The sequence below is a fragment of the Lathyrus oleraceus genome, chromosome 1, assembly GCF_024323335.1.
Source record: "Lathyrus oleraceus cultivar Zhongwan6 chromosome 1, CAAS_Psat_ZW6_1.0, whole genome shotgun sequence".
In the NCBI taxonomy this organism is placed as follows: domain Eukaryota; kingdom Viridiplantae; phylum Streptophyta; class Magnoliopsida; order Fabales; family Fabaceae; genus Lathyrus; species Lathyrus oleraceus.
This window is the reverse complement of record NC_066579.1, coordinates 434,464,618-434,481,484: the sequence shown is the minus strand read 5'-3', so window position 1 is coordinate 434,481,484 and position 16,867 is coordinate 434,464,618.

The window sequence follows — 16,867 nt, the reverse complement described above, 5'->3', positions numbered from 1 at the left end:
ATCCATTCAAACAACAAAATTGTAAATATAATATATTATTTTCTCATCCCCCCAATCTCTTGCACATATTTTCAAAAATACCAACCTATAACACATGTTTGCAAAAAGAGGTTCCCTTAGAGTACTAAGGATGTTTTGGGTGCGTAAAACCTTCCCATTTCATAACCAACCCCCTTACCTAGATCTCTGACATTTTTATTAGTTTTTGATTTGATAAAACTTCTTACTTTACTTTTGTTCGCTTTTTAGCCTTTCCTATGGAGAAATAAAAGTGCGGTGGCGACTCGAAATTGCATGTTTACTTTTGGTTTAGTCAATAAACCATAAGGTAACGAATACCCCGCTACAGGTTCCTTCAGCATAAGTGGTTGATCTCCCCAGTAGATCGCTTTGATTTCCCCGCCAATCGCCATTCAACTAGGTCCCTAGTCAGAGTTTCCTCCTGGTTTATGAGCCGTTTATTTCCCTGTAGGGTTCTCTCCCATTTTTATCGTATTGACCTAAAATTCCTCACAGGTTCGATGATATTTCTCTTTCCTCATCAGATATCCTCCTTCCCTAGTTAGGGTTGAGCTTTTTGGATTGATGATCTCTCTGCTCTCCAGCAGTTGTCTCCATATTTTGTGGATTGGCCGTGGATTGTATCTCTGATTCAATTTCTTTGCGACACCTTTGTATCCTTTGTGATCGTTTTGTCAGCATAATCATCATATATACATATACATATACATTCATATAATTTCATAATTGTATATTTGCATATCTGATTAACTTGTTGGTTTGAGATTCTCATTCCCTGTATGGCGATACTTTATCCCCATACAAAATCTGGTGTCTGTCCTCCCTCAATTGTAGAGCGTCAGCCCCTTAGGAAAAAGACTTTAACCTTTCTCCTCTTCCCCACTGAGTTGTTTCCTCGTGGATGATTATTATTTCAGTTTCCTCCCTGGTTGTTCATCTGGATGGAACCACTCCCCTTGAGTTATATCCTCATTGGGTTGAGTCTTGTTTGACTGTTTCTTTCTAGCTCCTACCTAGATAGATTCTTCGAGTCTCCTAAGAGTTTATTGCACACTAACTTGTAATATTCTTCTTAGTTTGCAGTGTGTTACTTCTTGCCCAATACCCGACAAAAGTATCCTTTTTTTTTCTTCTCAGTAGAGTCCCCAACGGATCTGATTCCCCAGGAAGTATATCCTTGATATGTTCATCCTAACTGGTGACAAATATCTTTCTCTCCCCTTCCTGAGTCTATCCTCGATATGTTCATCCTAACCGGTGACGGATATTCTCATTTTTGGTATTCTACATAGTAAAAGGGTAGTTGTAATCCCTATTTTTGTTTCCCAGAGAGTTAATCCTTGATATGGTCATCCTAACCGATGACGGGTTTCCTTCTCTTCGCGGTCTTCTACCTAGTAACCGGTAGTTGTAAATCCTGCTTTTGTCCCCTCCGCAGAGTTAATCCTTGATATGTTCATCCTAATCGATGACGGATATCCTCTCATTGTATTCTGTCCAGTAATTGATAGATGTAATTCCTATTTTCTCTCCTCACTATAGTCTATCCTTGATATGTTCATCTTAACCGGTGACGGATTTTCTCTTTGATGGTATTCTATCCAGCATTCGATAGATGTAATTCCTACTTTTTGTTCAGTTGGTATATCCTTGATATGTTCATCTTAATCGATGACGGATATCCTCCTTGACATTTCCCAGGAAAGTCTATCCTTGATATGTTCATCTTAACCGATGATGGATTTTCTTCCCTATTGAGTTTATCCTGGATATGTTCATCCTAACCGATGACTGATACTCTCACCCTTGGTCTTCTACCCAGTAATTGGTAGTTGTAAATCCTATTTTTCCGCAGTTCTCCCCAGCAAGGTTGTTCTTACCTAGTAACCGGTAATGAATACTCCCTTCTGTTGGTTCCCAACGAGTTATCCTTGATATGTTCATCCTCACCGATGACGGATCTCCTCTCTGTCAGATCTTTATTATCTCCTCACCCAGTAACAGGTAGTAGATATGAAAATTTTTGCTCCTCCTGTGCTGAAGTTTATTTCTTCCCCGGTTGAGTTGAGTCCACATTTCCTTAGTGAAATAGCTTTTCCCTGCATGATTCAAGTATTTCAGTTTCATCCCGACTTACTCGAATCCCCTGCAAATGTTGTTGTTCCACGGCTGATTCTTTTCCATGTTTGTATGGAATTCCTCGATTCCCCCAGTAGTTTTAAGTTGTAGCCTGGCCTACGTATAACTCCTTTCCCCCCAGAGTCTCTGTCTCCCTAGTGAGTTTTCCTTACGGAATACATTATACTCCTGCGGACTTTCGGTCTCTCTGATTTCTTTTCCTTTGTGGCCATATTTCTCCGTAGAGAATTAACTTTTGCATTCATATCATTTGCATCATGAGGTCTCTTAGGGACCAAAGTTTGTTTATATATGTTGTTATTTAAGCCCATTCTACTGAGTCGACATGAAGATTTTAACCTTCGCCTCCTCAGTTAGAATGTCCTTAAATAGGGGCAGCTGTAAGACCCCAATTTTGATCCTAAGATCCCTCATGCAATTTCATCATAATCATTAGCATTGGGATCATACCTTGGCATACTCCTTACCCATCTTTCATTGGGTTTGTTTTGGGAGAGATCACCAAGCACTATATGATTCTACCATACTTGTATTTTATCATTTTCACTAACCAAAATACCAAAAATATGTCTTTGTATTTTCCTAACTCTTTTGTAGGTAGGGTATGATCCCATTGATCTACCAAGTTCACATCTAGGGTTTGAGACCCTCATGAACAAAGAACACAACCATGGATTGATACAATAATGGTCACAAGCATCATATATGAATCCTAATGATCTCTACATGTTATATTGATCAAGTTTTCTTCAAGAGTTTGAGGGTGATTTGCCTTGGGAACCCTAGATTGACTAGGTATCTTGAGTAACTTCTCCAACAAGCTATCTCACCATTTGATCAAATTTCTCAAGGGACACTTCAAAATTCATCATCTTAGGCATATATGATCTACCATGAGCCTAGAATGTCAAGAGAATTGAAGATTAACAAGTTGGTTGATGGTGGTTGGCCAGATGAATTCATCATTTGGCAAAGACCAAACATCAAGTTTCCATGTACACTTGCCTTGCAATCCAAGTTGATTTCAGACTCTCTCACACTCAATTGTGGACCTAAAGTAATGATCTCATGGGCCTGTACACGCCCATGCACCCATGCATCATCCATTGCCAATTTTGGAAAGTCATTTGGAAGGTGCAAATATCACATGATCCAGCTATAAATAGAGCGCCATATGCTCAGAATTTAACACACATTCGCGCCATCTTTGACCCTAGACCCCTAACCCTTCCATTTGAGAGGATAATCCTGAGAATTTCATCTTGAAATTGAGTTTGAATCTCACTGTTTTGAGATTCAAAACTCCAGGGATCCAAGACCTTTTGTGCATTTCATTTTACTTCTGCAAGCATTCTGAGTGAGATCAAGCACGAGCCAAGGCAAGAACAGTTGAATCCAGACCTGCATTGAAGGTATTTTCCAGAAAATTTCATCTCTTCGATTCTCTTTCAATCTTGCTCAATTCTCTTGATTCTTTGGTTGTCTGAAGTCCTACCAATGTAGGCAAGAAGATTAAGTTGCTTAGAGGTCAAATCGAAGCAACTCAGTTGAGATACCTCAAAATTCAACACCTCATATCTTTCTATATGCGAGGAGTTAGTTAAAGTTGAGATCAGATTCGTGCTCTACGCCATTTTTTCTTTCAGATCATGTCCTCTTTTTTCATTTTTTTGATGGTGATGAGTGAACCAGTCCGGCCAGGGTCACCGGAGAAGATGATCGGCCTTTGGACGCCGGTGATGTGTTGGCACGGTTCAGAGCCATTGATCCCTTTTAAATTCTTTTAATCTCATGCGTTGTTTTTAATTACCATGCCTGTGTCACGTTGACTCAAATCCACCATGGAACGTGCGCTGGTGGCCACTTGATCTGCCACCTCAATTAATGAGGGAGATCAAGTGGTCCACGTTTTTTCTGATTATTTGAGTTTCATTTTAATTTCTTTATTTTCATTAATTCATATTAATTTTAATATTGATAAAAAAATATGAGAGTTTCACCAAAAAATTTCAAATAATTTCCTCTTTCATATTCTGAATTAAAATTATTTTTTGGATCATTATTAATATTTTTCATGATTTAATTGATTTTGCATTTGTTTTTAATTATTAAAAAATACTTTTAAGTCTTTAAAAATTCTGAAATTTTTTCTCCAAGGTCCTTTGACCTTGTTTGACCTATGATAAATCTCATGGCCATTTATTTGGTGTTTTGATGAGGTTTTAGGAATTTGAAAAACCATATTTAATTTAAATGTATTATTTTAGTATTTTTAATTTGAATAAATCTCAAATAATTTTGTTGACCAATTGTGATGACTTGTTTGTGTTTGACTCTTGTTGTTGGGTCTTGGTCAAGGTTGATTTGACTTTGTCAAGTTAATATGATTGGATTTAGGGGATTGATGGAATGTACATTCCATCTCCCAAAATGAATTAATGATATTAATTTGGTAAAAGTCCTCCTTTGATCAATTTGTATTTTGATCCATTCCCCTCCTATTTCATCTCATTCCCCTTCTTTATGCATTCATCTTATTTGGTCTATGATATCTCAAAGTCCTAAAGCTAGTTAATTGAAAAATTAACATGAGCATGGATGAGATTAGGCGACACCTTTTGCATATTCTTTTTGTGTGTGGTATGTTTCATGAGCATAGTCCATAATACTATGTCTCTAACATGCATTAACACCAAAATTCTATTGCCCGACCTCAAATAGTTGTGACTTCTACATAAGTCCAATTACGATTGCTTAACATAGCGCTAAATTTGTGACATAAAAGGCATAGCATTCTAGTTAGTGAGATTGTAACTCTCCCCTCTTTCATGGTATTGTGTGGAAACTTGGCATTTTTTCCTTCCTTTGGAAGATGTCTTGGTTCAAGGATCCATGCTTGTGATAAGTGGGTTGAGTGTTCTCCAAAGAATGTCTAAGAATGAAAATCAAAAGCAAAACAATACTAACCTTTAACTCATTAATAACTAACTTTTAATTTCAAGCCATTTACTTTAATGTCATTTAATTCTAGCTTTTATACATTTGTCATTGTTCATATCATTCTAATTGTTTATGTTAATGCAATTCTCACTCTGTCCACTTGGACCATATTGTGTGATATATTTTGTTTGTGTATACTTTGCTTGTTTGTGTGGTCTTTGACCATTAATGTACATAATAACAACAAAAACCCTAAAAAACTTTTGTGTGCACTGTTGGCTTGATCCTGGACAAATGGACTTAGAATTTAGGCAACATTCCTATGCTAAAGGACTTGGCCAATGCCAACTTATTGAGAAACCAAGTGCTTGCAATTTGAAACTTCATCTGATACATCATTCAAGATCCCTCTGAGTTCATCTGCAACATGATCATTGTGAAGCTGTTATTTTAAACCTGTGACTTGTGAAATTCATCTACTACATGGGTTAATCTTGAAGAAGATCATGGAATGGATAAGCTTGAATGTGGATATCTTTATTTGATGCCTTTGCTCTTCAAGATAATATAATTGTGCATTTGTGTGTTGCTTGATTCTAAAAGTCCAAGGGAATTCTGGGTTTCTATTGACATTTTTGTCTATTGGATTGCTACCCATTTGGCCAGGTCTTTTCAACTCTTAACTTTTAATTTTGTGCATAGTATTAGTCTCTTCATCTTCTCCCCATTTCTTTAATTTCAAAATCTCTCCCTCCTTTTTTCAAAAATCTTCTTTGATTGAACTTATTTTGTTCTAAACTTTGACCACTTTGCAAAAAGCTAGAAACTTTGGCCTCATGCCATTGCATTTTCCAACTCCTTTTCTCAAATCAAACTTGTATATAAACTTAACTATACTTGATTTAAACTTTCAAAAATCCAAAAAAAAACCAACTCATTCAAACCATTTTTAGGCCTTTTGTGCCTTTCAAATTTAATTTTGTTAAAAGCAATACATCCACTTTGAAATTTGTATCACGAACTACGAGGTTTTGATCCCTCATTTTTATGTTGGTACGTAGGCACAAGACCGAAGGTCTTGCCAAATACAAAAATATAATTAATGAATTATTTTCTCATCCCTCCATTTTATTTGTTTGTAAACATCATTTTGTATCAAATACATATGCACACAAAAGGGCTCCCTAGGAGTACCTAGGACACTTTGGGTGCTAACACCTTCCCTCTGTGTAACCAACCCCCTTACGTGTAATCTCTGACATTTTATTAGTTTTGATTTGAAAACTTCTTACTTCTGGGTTTTGTTCGTGCTTTTTCCCTTTTCCCTTGGAAACAATAAAAGCGCGGTGGCGACTCTTGTTATTTGATCTCTAGCTTATCCATAGCTTGATGATCATGAATTTATCGCTACAACATTGATTTGGCTTGACCTCGATGCAATTCTTCTTGGATTTGCTTCCTCTTGCTTGCAGGAGATGTTTAGAACAAAAATGGATGTGAATCCTTGGAGTTCTAGTTCAAAAACAGAAAGTGAACTAGAAGCTCGATTTCAAATGAAATCTTCAAGGTATTCTTTCAATGAAGGCTATTGGGTTTATGGGCATAGCTTGGGCAAGGATCCTCCAATATTTAGGCAATGATAATGTATTTATAGGCTCTACAATTCATTTTCACATCATTTGAAAAATATGCCAAAAATAGCAAGTTGTGTGCATGGGTGCATGAGCATGCAATTAGGCCAAAATAATATTATGATACACTTCCACTTCATGTACAATTGATGCTGAAGTCATAACATGGAAGCATGCAAAAGGAATTAACATTTGAGTGCAAAAGTTACCAAAACAAACCAAACAAAGGAACCATACGCAAGCCCCTCAATATTTGTCCAATGTAATGATCTTGGACTCTTTGGAAAGCTAACATGAAGCGGAACAACTTTTATGTTGGAACTTTTTCATTTGAAGCCTGGATCATGATGAACTTTGGTTTTAAAGTTGGAGGAATCAAACATACTTGAAAATTTTCTAAGTTAAAAGTCAAATGACCTCTTTTTCCACCTTGAATAACTTTTTCTACGAGATTAAAATGACTTTTGTTCCTTCTTAAAAGTTTTATATCTTTCAATTATATTAAATTTGGTCACAAATTGGACATCATTTGAATTTACCATGATGTAGTTATGGATTTTAGAAGTTGAGGAGAAATGCATATTCAATGATAATGGCCAAAATGGACCTATAATGTTTCCTCATGGAACATGACCTTGCAAGTGGAATTTGACATTTATCAAAAAATAAATGTTTAAGAAGACATATCTAAATTAATTATGAAACTTGGATCATATTCATATAATAAAAGTTGAGCAAGTTATGGTTCTTGGAAGTTGACCTTCTATCTAGGGCACAAACAAAATGACCTATAATCGCTCACCATAAAAAATGACTTTTACAAGCAAAATTAGCTCTAGATACCAACATGAAAGTTGTATGTAATTTCATAAGGAGTAACGTTTATCTTGTAATAATTTTCATATGACAAAAATTGTAGGAGATAGGGTCTAGGGAACCCTAGGTTTGACCAGTTGACTTTTCTGGTCAACCTCCTTGAACCAACTTGCAAACTTGAAGTTCTTTTTCTATTTGGGGATCATGAAGGAAAATATATGCTTAAGATGGTTTTCAATGAAGTATCCCATAATATCTTTGATCAATTGTTGAAGAAACTTGTTGAGGAAGGCACACAAGATACCCAGATGAATTTGGGCTTCCTTGACAAACAAGCTTCAAACTCTTGATGAGTTCTTGATAAAAATGTCAAATAAAGAACATGGGGACCCATATATGATGCTTAGAACTCAATTGAACCATTTCGTGCTTGATCCCTTGCATTGAGGGTATTAAACCCTAGTTGTGAGCTTGATGGGGCACATGTGGATGCATACACTACCTACAAAAGAAACAAAACTACACTAGACATGTTTTTGGTATTTTGGTTAGTAAACAAAGAAAAATAAAGTATGATACAATCAAATATGTTTGGTAATCTCTCCCAATGAAAACCCAATGAATGATAGGTGAGGAGGATACCAAGATGTGATCATAATGCTAATACCAAGTTATAAGATGGCATGAGGGATCTTAGGGTTAAAATTAGGGTTTTACAGAAATGAAAATATATATAATCACTTATTTGAATGAAAATGGGAGAAAAAAGAATTTATAAGGACGATTTTGGATAAAAGTTGATCCTGAAACCACTTTTTATGAACGAAGAAAAAAAGAAAACCAAACTTATTACGTTGAATTGAGAGACACGTGTGTCGCAACGCGAAAAACAACCAGCGGGAAAAATACAGAGCCGCCACTGACGCTATTCATCCTATGACGGAAAGGGAGCGCAGGACTAACCTAAGAAAGGGAAAGGAACGGTCTTACGACCAGAGATTACAAGGTACGGGAGTCGGTTACGCAAGGGGAAGGTGTTAGCACCCCTCACGTCCGTCGTACTCGACGGGATCCACGCTCAAAAGATAGCTCAAAGGAAAGGAAAAGGGTTGCTAATAAACTGCTCAAAGAGATTGCACAAACTGGAATAATAAAAAGGTGAAATAAGAAAGAAGACGGAGGAAATGGACTCGGCAGGATTTTGCATCCTGGGCCTACGTAGTTTGTCAGAAACAAACATCAGAGTCAACGTAGTTCGGGAAAAGGGAGACATGCTCGCCAGGACATCGAGTCCTATGCCTATGTATCTTCTCTATCCAGAGGAGAATCAGAGCACTCGTAGCTCGGCTAACGCACACTGAAACAAGACACCAAAACGGGACGCTGAGACGTCAGAAGAAACACTCAAAGGGAAACAGAATGCCAATACATGGACTTACACCCGACTCCCGACAATAACCAAACAAAAGGAAACAGAATGCCAATACATGGACTTACACCTGACTCCCAACAATCAAACAAAAAGGAAACAGAATGCCAATACATGGACTTACACCCGACTCTAAACAAAAGGAAACAGAATGCCAATACATGGACTTATATCCGACTCCTAACAATAACAAACGCAAACCAGCAAACACCAAAGAAAAGGTTATCAGAATGAACCCCCAAAGTGACTAACAATCGTCACAAATGAACCTCGAAGTGAACCCCAAATGAATAACAAGTAACCAAAGTGAACCCCAAAGATGAACCCCAATATGAATGACAACCGTCATAAATGAACCCCGAAGATGAACCCCAAATGAATCTTAAAGATGAACCCCAAGATGAACTCCAAATGAATAACAACCGTCATAAATGAATCCCAAAGATGAACCCTAAATGAATCTCAAAGATGAACCCCATAAGGTATAAACATACTGTCGCAACCTGAAAAATACAGTGCACGAAAAAACAACCGGCGAAAGAAAATGACAGAAGAGTCGCCACCGTGCGTTATTCATCCCAAAGGAGGGAAAGGAAACGCTCGAAGTAAACCTGAAAAAGGAAAGGAAAAGACGGGGTCTTGCAACCAAATCTTGGGTTCGGGAGTCGATTATGCGAAGGGAAGGTATTAGCATCCCTACGCATCCGTAGTACTCTACGGGATCCACTTTTGTAGTTCTTGTCTAAAGGGTGTGGGTTTATCTAATGTGTTATTTACTAAAAAATGGGGGTTAAATGAAAATGACTCGCGCGGATGTCGCATCCACTGCATACGTATCTCATCTGAATATGAGAATCAGAGTCTTCGTAGCTCGGCTGTCCTATGGGTTGGGGGGATGTGTGCTCGCTAAGACATCGCGTCTTATGCCTACGTATCTCATCTGGCCTGAGAATCAGAGCAAAACGTAGTTCGGCTAACTATGGGGTTATGGATTGGGTTTTGGACGAACGACGTCACTACGCAATCTACCGGATGCTCGACCTTTGGAGACTTATTCGCCTGTAGTAGAAGGAGTTAACGTGTTGCTTTGGGTTTTAGGTTTTGGGATGCTCAAGGGCAAAAAAGGCAGTCCTTGACGAAGGAACCGCGCTACCTGCAGGGATACGAACACATACAAAACAAACATGTATAAAGTAAATGAGCCAACAAGGGGCTCAGAAGTAAATAAACAAAAGAAAACAAATGCCTCCTATCGAGGTCTTCCAGCTAAGAAAGCGATAAAATGTGGAAAAGAGGTAAAAGTACCACACGGATAAAGATCTGAAGTAACAACAATTAAAGGAGTAAGAAACCCAGGGATCTCCCAAGCTAATGCCATCAAAGAAAGGTGAGTCAGTACAGGTAATCGGAATGAACCTCCAGGGGGTATCCCACAAATAAAGTGGGAAAACCACGCAAACCATCTCTGCAAGAGTCTGTGATCCCTCACAAAAACTCAACAAAAGGGTTAGTGAAACACGATAAGCATTTTTTTCACGGATAACAGTATGGTTTCAGAAACCTCAAACCCTGTGGCATACATTTCAGAAATCATGTGATTAAACATTCAAGGCATAGGTTTCACCCATTCATGCATAATTAAACCCGTGGGCAAAAACATAATGAAATTCATCCATCATACCTCATACATTCAGATGATCCAAATTAAGAACATAAAATCATGGGAATGAGACAAACCTGATGGGAGAGACCGGTTGAAATCAAATGGCACGGTTGGGTTTGCAAGGCAATGTTAGGGTTTGCATGAGATGAAAGTGTGTGAGTCAGATTGAATTTTTCAGAGCTGCCTGGGGGTTGCTCTGAGTTCTCTATCAGGTTTCTCTCCATGTTTTGTCAAGGGTTTTGTTTCAAGGAAACCTCAGAGTATTTTTGCTTCTCTTCCTTTTTCTGTCTGATCTCCCTCTTTTATAACCTGATTTTCATGGCTTTGTGGGCTCAAATGAGAGAGGTCCAAGTCCAAGTTTTTCTATTATATTTTATTTATTTTTTTATTATTATTTTTATTTATTTATTTATTTATTTATTTTTTCGTTTTCTTTTTCGTTTTTTTTTCTTTTTTTCTTTTTTTTAAAAAAAAAGCTTCTTGGATCTAATTCTGATAGACATGATGAAATGCAATATGAAATGCTAAATGAATGCATGAATGAGGAGGGCAAATTTTGGGATGTTACACATACCACACACGCCCACGCTGGACAGACAAGTACTCACACCAAAAAAAAGAAAAGGGTGAACAAACACACGAAAACAACACAACAAAAAAAGAAAAAGGGTGCCCGGAGAGATTGCTCACAACCTCCTGCCTACGTATCTCATCTGGTATGAGAATTAGGGCGACGTAGTTCCCCTTGACAGGGGTAAAACACTCTCCTAACCAGAGACCAGGGAGACAACAAACTAATAAGGAGACTAAGACTCGAGCCTAATAGTTGTCATGCAATCAATATCCCTAAGTTGAGGTCTCTAACATGCATAAAACTTCCTTAGAAATCAATCATACAACTCCTACAGAAATGGAGATGAAAAGAGGAAATCAGATAAACACACCAGCACAAGTGAACAAGCATCACACACTATATCCATACAAGAGGCCCAAACAATGGGTGGGCTTTAGTCAAGAGGGGTCATATCAACCTCGACAAACAAGCCAAACTGTAAGGGTAATCAACTGGGCTCTTAACCACTGACATTGAACGTCACGGTGAGCAGATCAAAATGGTAATGAGGATGAGACCCCATAGCCCTTAACCCTGGCCAGGGTGAGCTCATGACAAAGAAAGTGTGGGGATCCAGAAAGTGGGATCCTATTCCACTTGACAGACTCTGGACAAAAGATCTGGGGCACATGTTCAGAAGCATCAGCATGTAGTGCAAGCATAAAGAACGACACACTGAATAACGGGGGATTGGCTGCTAATCCCTTTTATCCGTCAATTGTGTAACACCCCGATGAAATAAGGATAATTATTTAATTTAAATTAATATAATATTTATTAATTTAATTAATTAATTGGATTATTATTATTGGAATAAAAGTTGGAATTAGAAAAGGTTCCATTTGGTAAAAAGAGTTATTTTTCACGTGAAAAGGAAAAAGGGGCAGAAAAGTGGAAAAAGGGCAAAAGAGAACCAGAGAACAAGGGTTGGAGAGAGGAAGAGCTCGAAGCTGCAGGATTTGCCGGATTAACTCAGGTAAGGGGGGTTTATCATCGTTTAATGGGTATTATGGGATAATATGTCATGGGTAGTGATAAACCATTGATCTCTGAATTGGATGATTATGATGAAATTGTGAAATATTGGATGAACGAAATTGGGTTATGATTGAGAGGAATTCGTAGGAATTAGATGTAAAAATGTTAGATTTTTGTGAAATCGAATAGGGTATGATTCGTGTTAGATGATATGAACAATTATTGTGAAAAATTGGACTGTGGAAGGTTGAATTGGATAGATTTCGTAGCAGAGAAAGCCATAGCAGATCTGGAAGTCTGGTTTCTGGTCATACGCGTATGGCACTAGGCAATACGCGTATGAGATGGCATGGTACGCGTATGGCACTAGGCAATACGCGTATGGATGAGGAAGATGATGTTTTGAACGTAGATTGGTCTCTGTTGGTACGCGTATGGAGAAGTGGTACGCGTAGCATACGCGTATGAGATGGTGTTACGCGTATGGGATTTTGTCAGGAGATGGGCCATACGCGTATGGGGTTAGGCAATACGCGTATGGGCAGGATTGTGATTTTCCTGAGCTGTTGTTGTGCAGTTTTTAGCTGTTCAGCTGAGTAACGTAATGCAGATGATGTATGATATATTAGGGATCATTTCCCGTTGTTTTGAGTAGTATAGGTATTAGTAGAGTGTGCTAATACTGTGGTTGTTATTTGGCATGATATGATATGCTTATGTGATAAAATACTGCTGATGTGTGATAGTATGCGTGATGCTGTGAATGTATCAGTTATGTGTGCATTGGTGAATAGACTGTTTTATGGCTTAGAGTGTGAGCATATATCTATTCTTGAATTGTTGTTGATGATGTAGCATTGCTAGGTGATTAGCATGCATGTTGTGGCCTTTATGGTGGTAGCTAATTCCCATGGTGAGGAATTAGTGATGAGTTATTGTGGATTGTTGTTGATGTTTGCATGCTAGGTGATTTAGCGTGCATAGCATAGCCCTTGGGGTGGTAGCTAATTCCCATGGTGAGGAATTAGTGATGTGAGTCACTAGGTCTCAAATGAGTGGGACTAGTGAGCTTGGTAGCCGTACCTGGATTTGGTCGGTGAGGTTGAACTATATGTTCACGAATAGTCGGTACCGCATGCATGGAGTCTCATTGCATAATATATGTATGTATGGCGTATGATATGAATGGATGTATTCCAATATTATACGTGTGTTTTATGGTTGTTTTGAGTTGAGTATGATGATGGTGATGATTATGAGTTGATATTGCCGTTGCTGAATATGTGTAATCTGATTAGGGTAATGATATGTGTTATATTACTTAGCATTACATGATATTTTATAATGCTTATTATATCGATTGAAGGACTCACCCTTACAACTATGTTTTCAGGTAACGAGCAGTGATTGAATAGAAGCTAGTCCTGGGAGTCTAGTGTAGTCCTTAGTGGGTCATGCTCTGGTAGATGTAACATCGGGATGGGATGTTTTACTATGTTTTCTTTTGGTTGTTGAACAACTTTACATGTAATGTAGTACATGATTTGAATGTTGTTATTTTGTATCCGCTGCGAATTATGCAAAGGTGTCCTATTTTGATTGAATAAATGAGCATGACAGGATATATTGATGATTGGTGTGAAATGATTGTGTGACACCCTTCAGGGCATAATTACTCTGATTGATATTTTATTATTTTAATCAAATACTTGGGGTATTTTAGAAGGGTGTTACATTAGTGGTATCAGAGCATAGTCGGTCGAGTCGAGTCGTAATTATTCTGTTTTCCCCGTACGGGATAGGTGTTGTGTAACCCTATCAGTACTTATTGTTTAGCTTGTTGGGTTTTCAGAATAGAGATGGCTGGAAGAGGTAGAGATGATGCTGCAATTGCTGAGGCTCTGGGTATGCTAGCTGGAGTACTTGGGGGAAATCCGAATGTTGTGGGAATGGGAGCTGCTCGTCAACTGAGTGAGTTCCAGAAGAACAATCCTCCAATGTTCAAGGGGGCATACGATCCAGATGGTGCTCAGAAGTGGTTGAAGGAGATCGAGAGGATCTTCCGAGTGACTGAGTGTGCCGATAACCAGAAGGTCAGGTTCGGTACGCATATGCTGTCAGAGGAAGCAGATGATTGGTGGGTTGCTACCCGCACTGAGTTGGAATCTGCTGGGAATGCTGAGATTACTTGGGCAGTGTTCAGAGAGAGATTCTTGAGGAAGTATTTTCCAGAGGATGTCAGAGGAAAGAAAGAGATAGAATTCTTGGAATTGAAATAGGGTAACAGGTCTGTTACTGAGTATGCTGCTAAGTTCACAGAGCTGTCAAAGTATTATACTCCCTATAACGAGGCTACTGGGGAATTTTCAAAGTGTGTGAAGTTTGAGAACGGGTTGCGTCCCGAGATCAAGCAGGCTATTGGGTATCAGCGGATCAGAGTGTTTTCTGATTTGGTTGACTGTTGTAGGATTTTTGAACAGGATTCCAAGGCTAGAGCAGAGAGCTATCAGCAAAGGGTTGATAGGAAAGGCAAGAATCAGAATGATCGTGGGAAACCGTATGCAGCTGGCAAAGGTTTCCAGAGACAGAGTGGGATAAAGAGGCCTAGTGGGGGAGACTCCAGTGCCCCTGCCAAGTGTTACAGATGTGGTCAGGCTGGACATCGTTTCCATGAGTGTACCAGTGCTGAGAAGAAGTGTTTCAAGTGTGGCAAGGGTGGTCACTTGGCTGCAGAGTGCCGGTTGAAGACTATGACTTGTTTCAACTGTGGAGAGGTGGGTCATATCAGTCCGCAATGTCCTAAGCCGAAGAAGGAGAATCAGTCGGGAGGCAAGGTCTTTGCTTTATCGGGTTCTGAGACTTCTGCAGATGATCGTTTGATCCGAGGTACGTGTTATATTAATGGCTTTCCTCTTGTAGCTATTATCGACACAGGTGCTACTCATTCCTTTATATCTTTGGATTGTGTTGTGAAACTTAAGTTAGAGATATCTGAGATGCGTGGTAGTATGGTGATTGATACTCCTGTGAAGGGTTCAGTGACTACTACTTCGGTTTGTTTGGATTGCCCTTTGAGTATTTTTGGTAGAGACTTTGGAGTGGACCTAGTGTGTCTTCCACTAGTGCAGATCGATGTTATCTTGGGTATGAACTGGTTGGTGTTTAACCGAGTTTCTATCAACTGTTTTGATAAGACTGTGATCTTTCCTGAGATTGAGGAAGGAAAGAGTTTGTTTCTATCAGCGAGGCAGGTGAATGAGGCAGTAGCAGATGGGGCAGAGTTGTTTATGCTGTTAGCGACTTTGGAGGCTAAAGATAAACTGGTGATTTGCGATCTAGCTGTGGTGTGTGATTTTCCTGATGTGTTTCCGGAAGAAGTGAATGAATTACCGCCAGAGCGTGAGGTTGAGTTCTCGATTGATTTGGTACCTGGTACTAGGCCGATATCGATGGCTCCGTACCGTATGTCTGCTGTGGAGTTAACTGAATTGAAGAGTCAGTTAGAAGATCTGTTGGATAAGAAATTTATTCGTCCGAGTGTGTCACCGTGGGGTGCACTAGTGTTATTAGTTAAAAAGAAAGAAGGTACTATGAGGTTGTGTGTGGACTACAGGCAACTGAATAAAGTGACGATCAAGAATCGGTATCCTTTGCCGAGGATTGATGATTTGATGGATCAGTTGGTTGGTGCGAGTGTGTTCAGCAAGATAGATTTGAGATCGGGATATCATCAGATACGTGTGAAAACTGAGGATATTCAGAAGACTGCTTTCAGAACAAGGTATGGACATTATGAGTATTCTGTAATGCCTTTTGGTGTGACTAATGCGCCTGGAGTATTTATGGAGTATATGAATAGGATTTTCCATCCGTACCTAGACAAGTTTGTTGTGGTGTTTATTGATGACATTTTGGTGTATTCGAAATCTGAAGAAGAGCATGCTGAGCATTTGAGAGTGGTTTTAGGAGTTCTACGAGAAAAGAAGTTGTTTGCTAAACTGTCTAAGTGTGAATTTTGGTTAGAAGAAATTAGCTTTCTTGGTCATGTGATTTCAAGAGGTGGTGTTGCTGTTGATCCTTCTAAGATAGAAGCGGTATCTAAGTGGGAAGCTCCGAAGTCAGTTTCTGAGATAAGAAGTTTTCTTGGACTTGCAGGATATTATAGGAAGTTCATTGAGGGATTTTCTAAGTTGGCGTTACCGTTGACGATGTTGACTAGAAAGGGGCAAGCGTTTGTTTGGGACTCAAAATGTGAAGAAGGTTTCCAAGAGTTAAAGAGAAGGTTGACTACTGCTCCTATTTTGATATTACCAAGTCCGTCAGAACTATTTGAGGTTTTCTGTGATGCTTCATTGTTGGGTTTGGGTGGTGTGTTGATGCAGAATAAGCAGGTTATAGCTTATGCTTCGAGACAACTGAGGGTTCATGAGAGGAACTATCCGATGCACGATTTAGAGTTGGCAGCCGTGGTATTTGTTCTGAAGTTATGGAGACATTACTTGTACGGGTCAAGATTTGAGGTTTTCAGTGACCATAAAGTTTAAAGTATTTGTTTGATCAGAAAGAGCTGAATATGAGACAGAGGAGATGGTTAGAGTTTCTGAAGGATTATGACTTTGGTTTGAATTACCATCCGG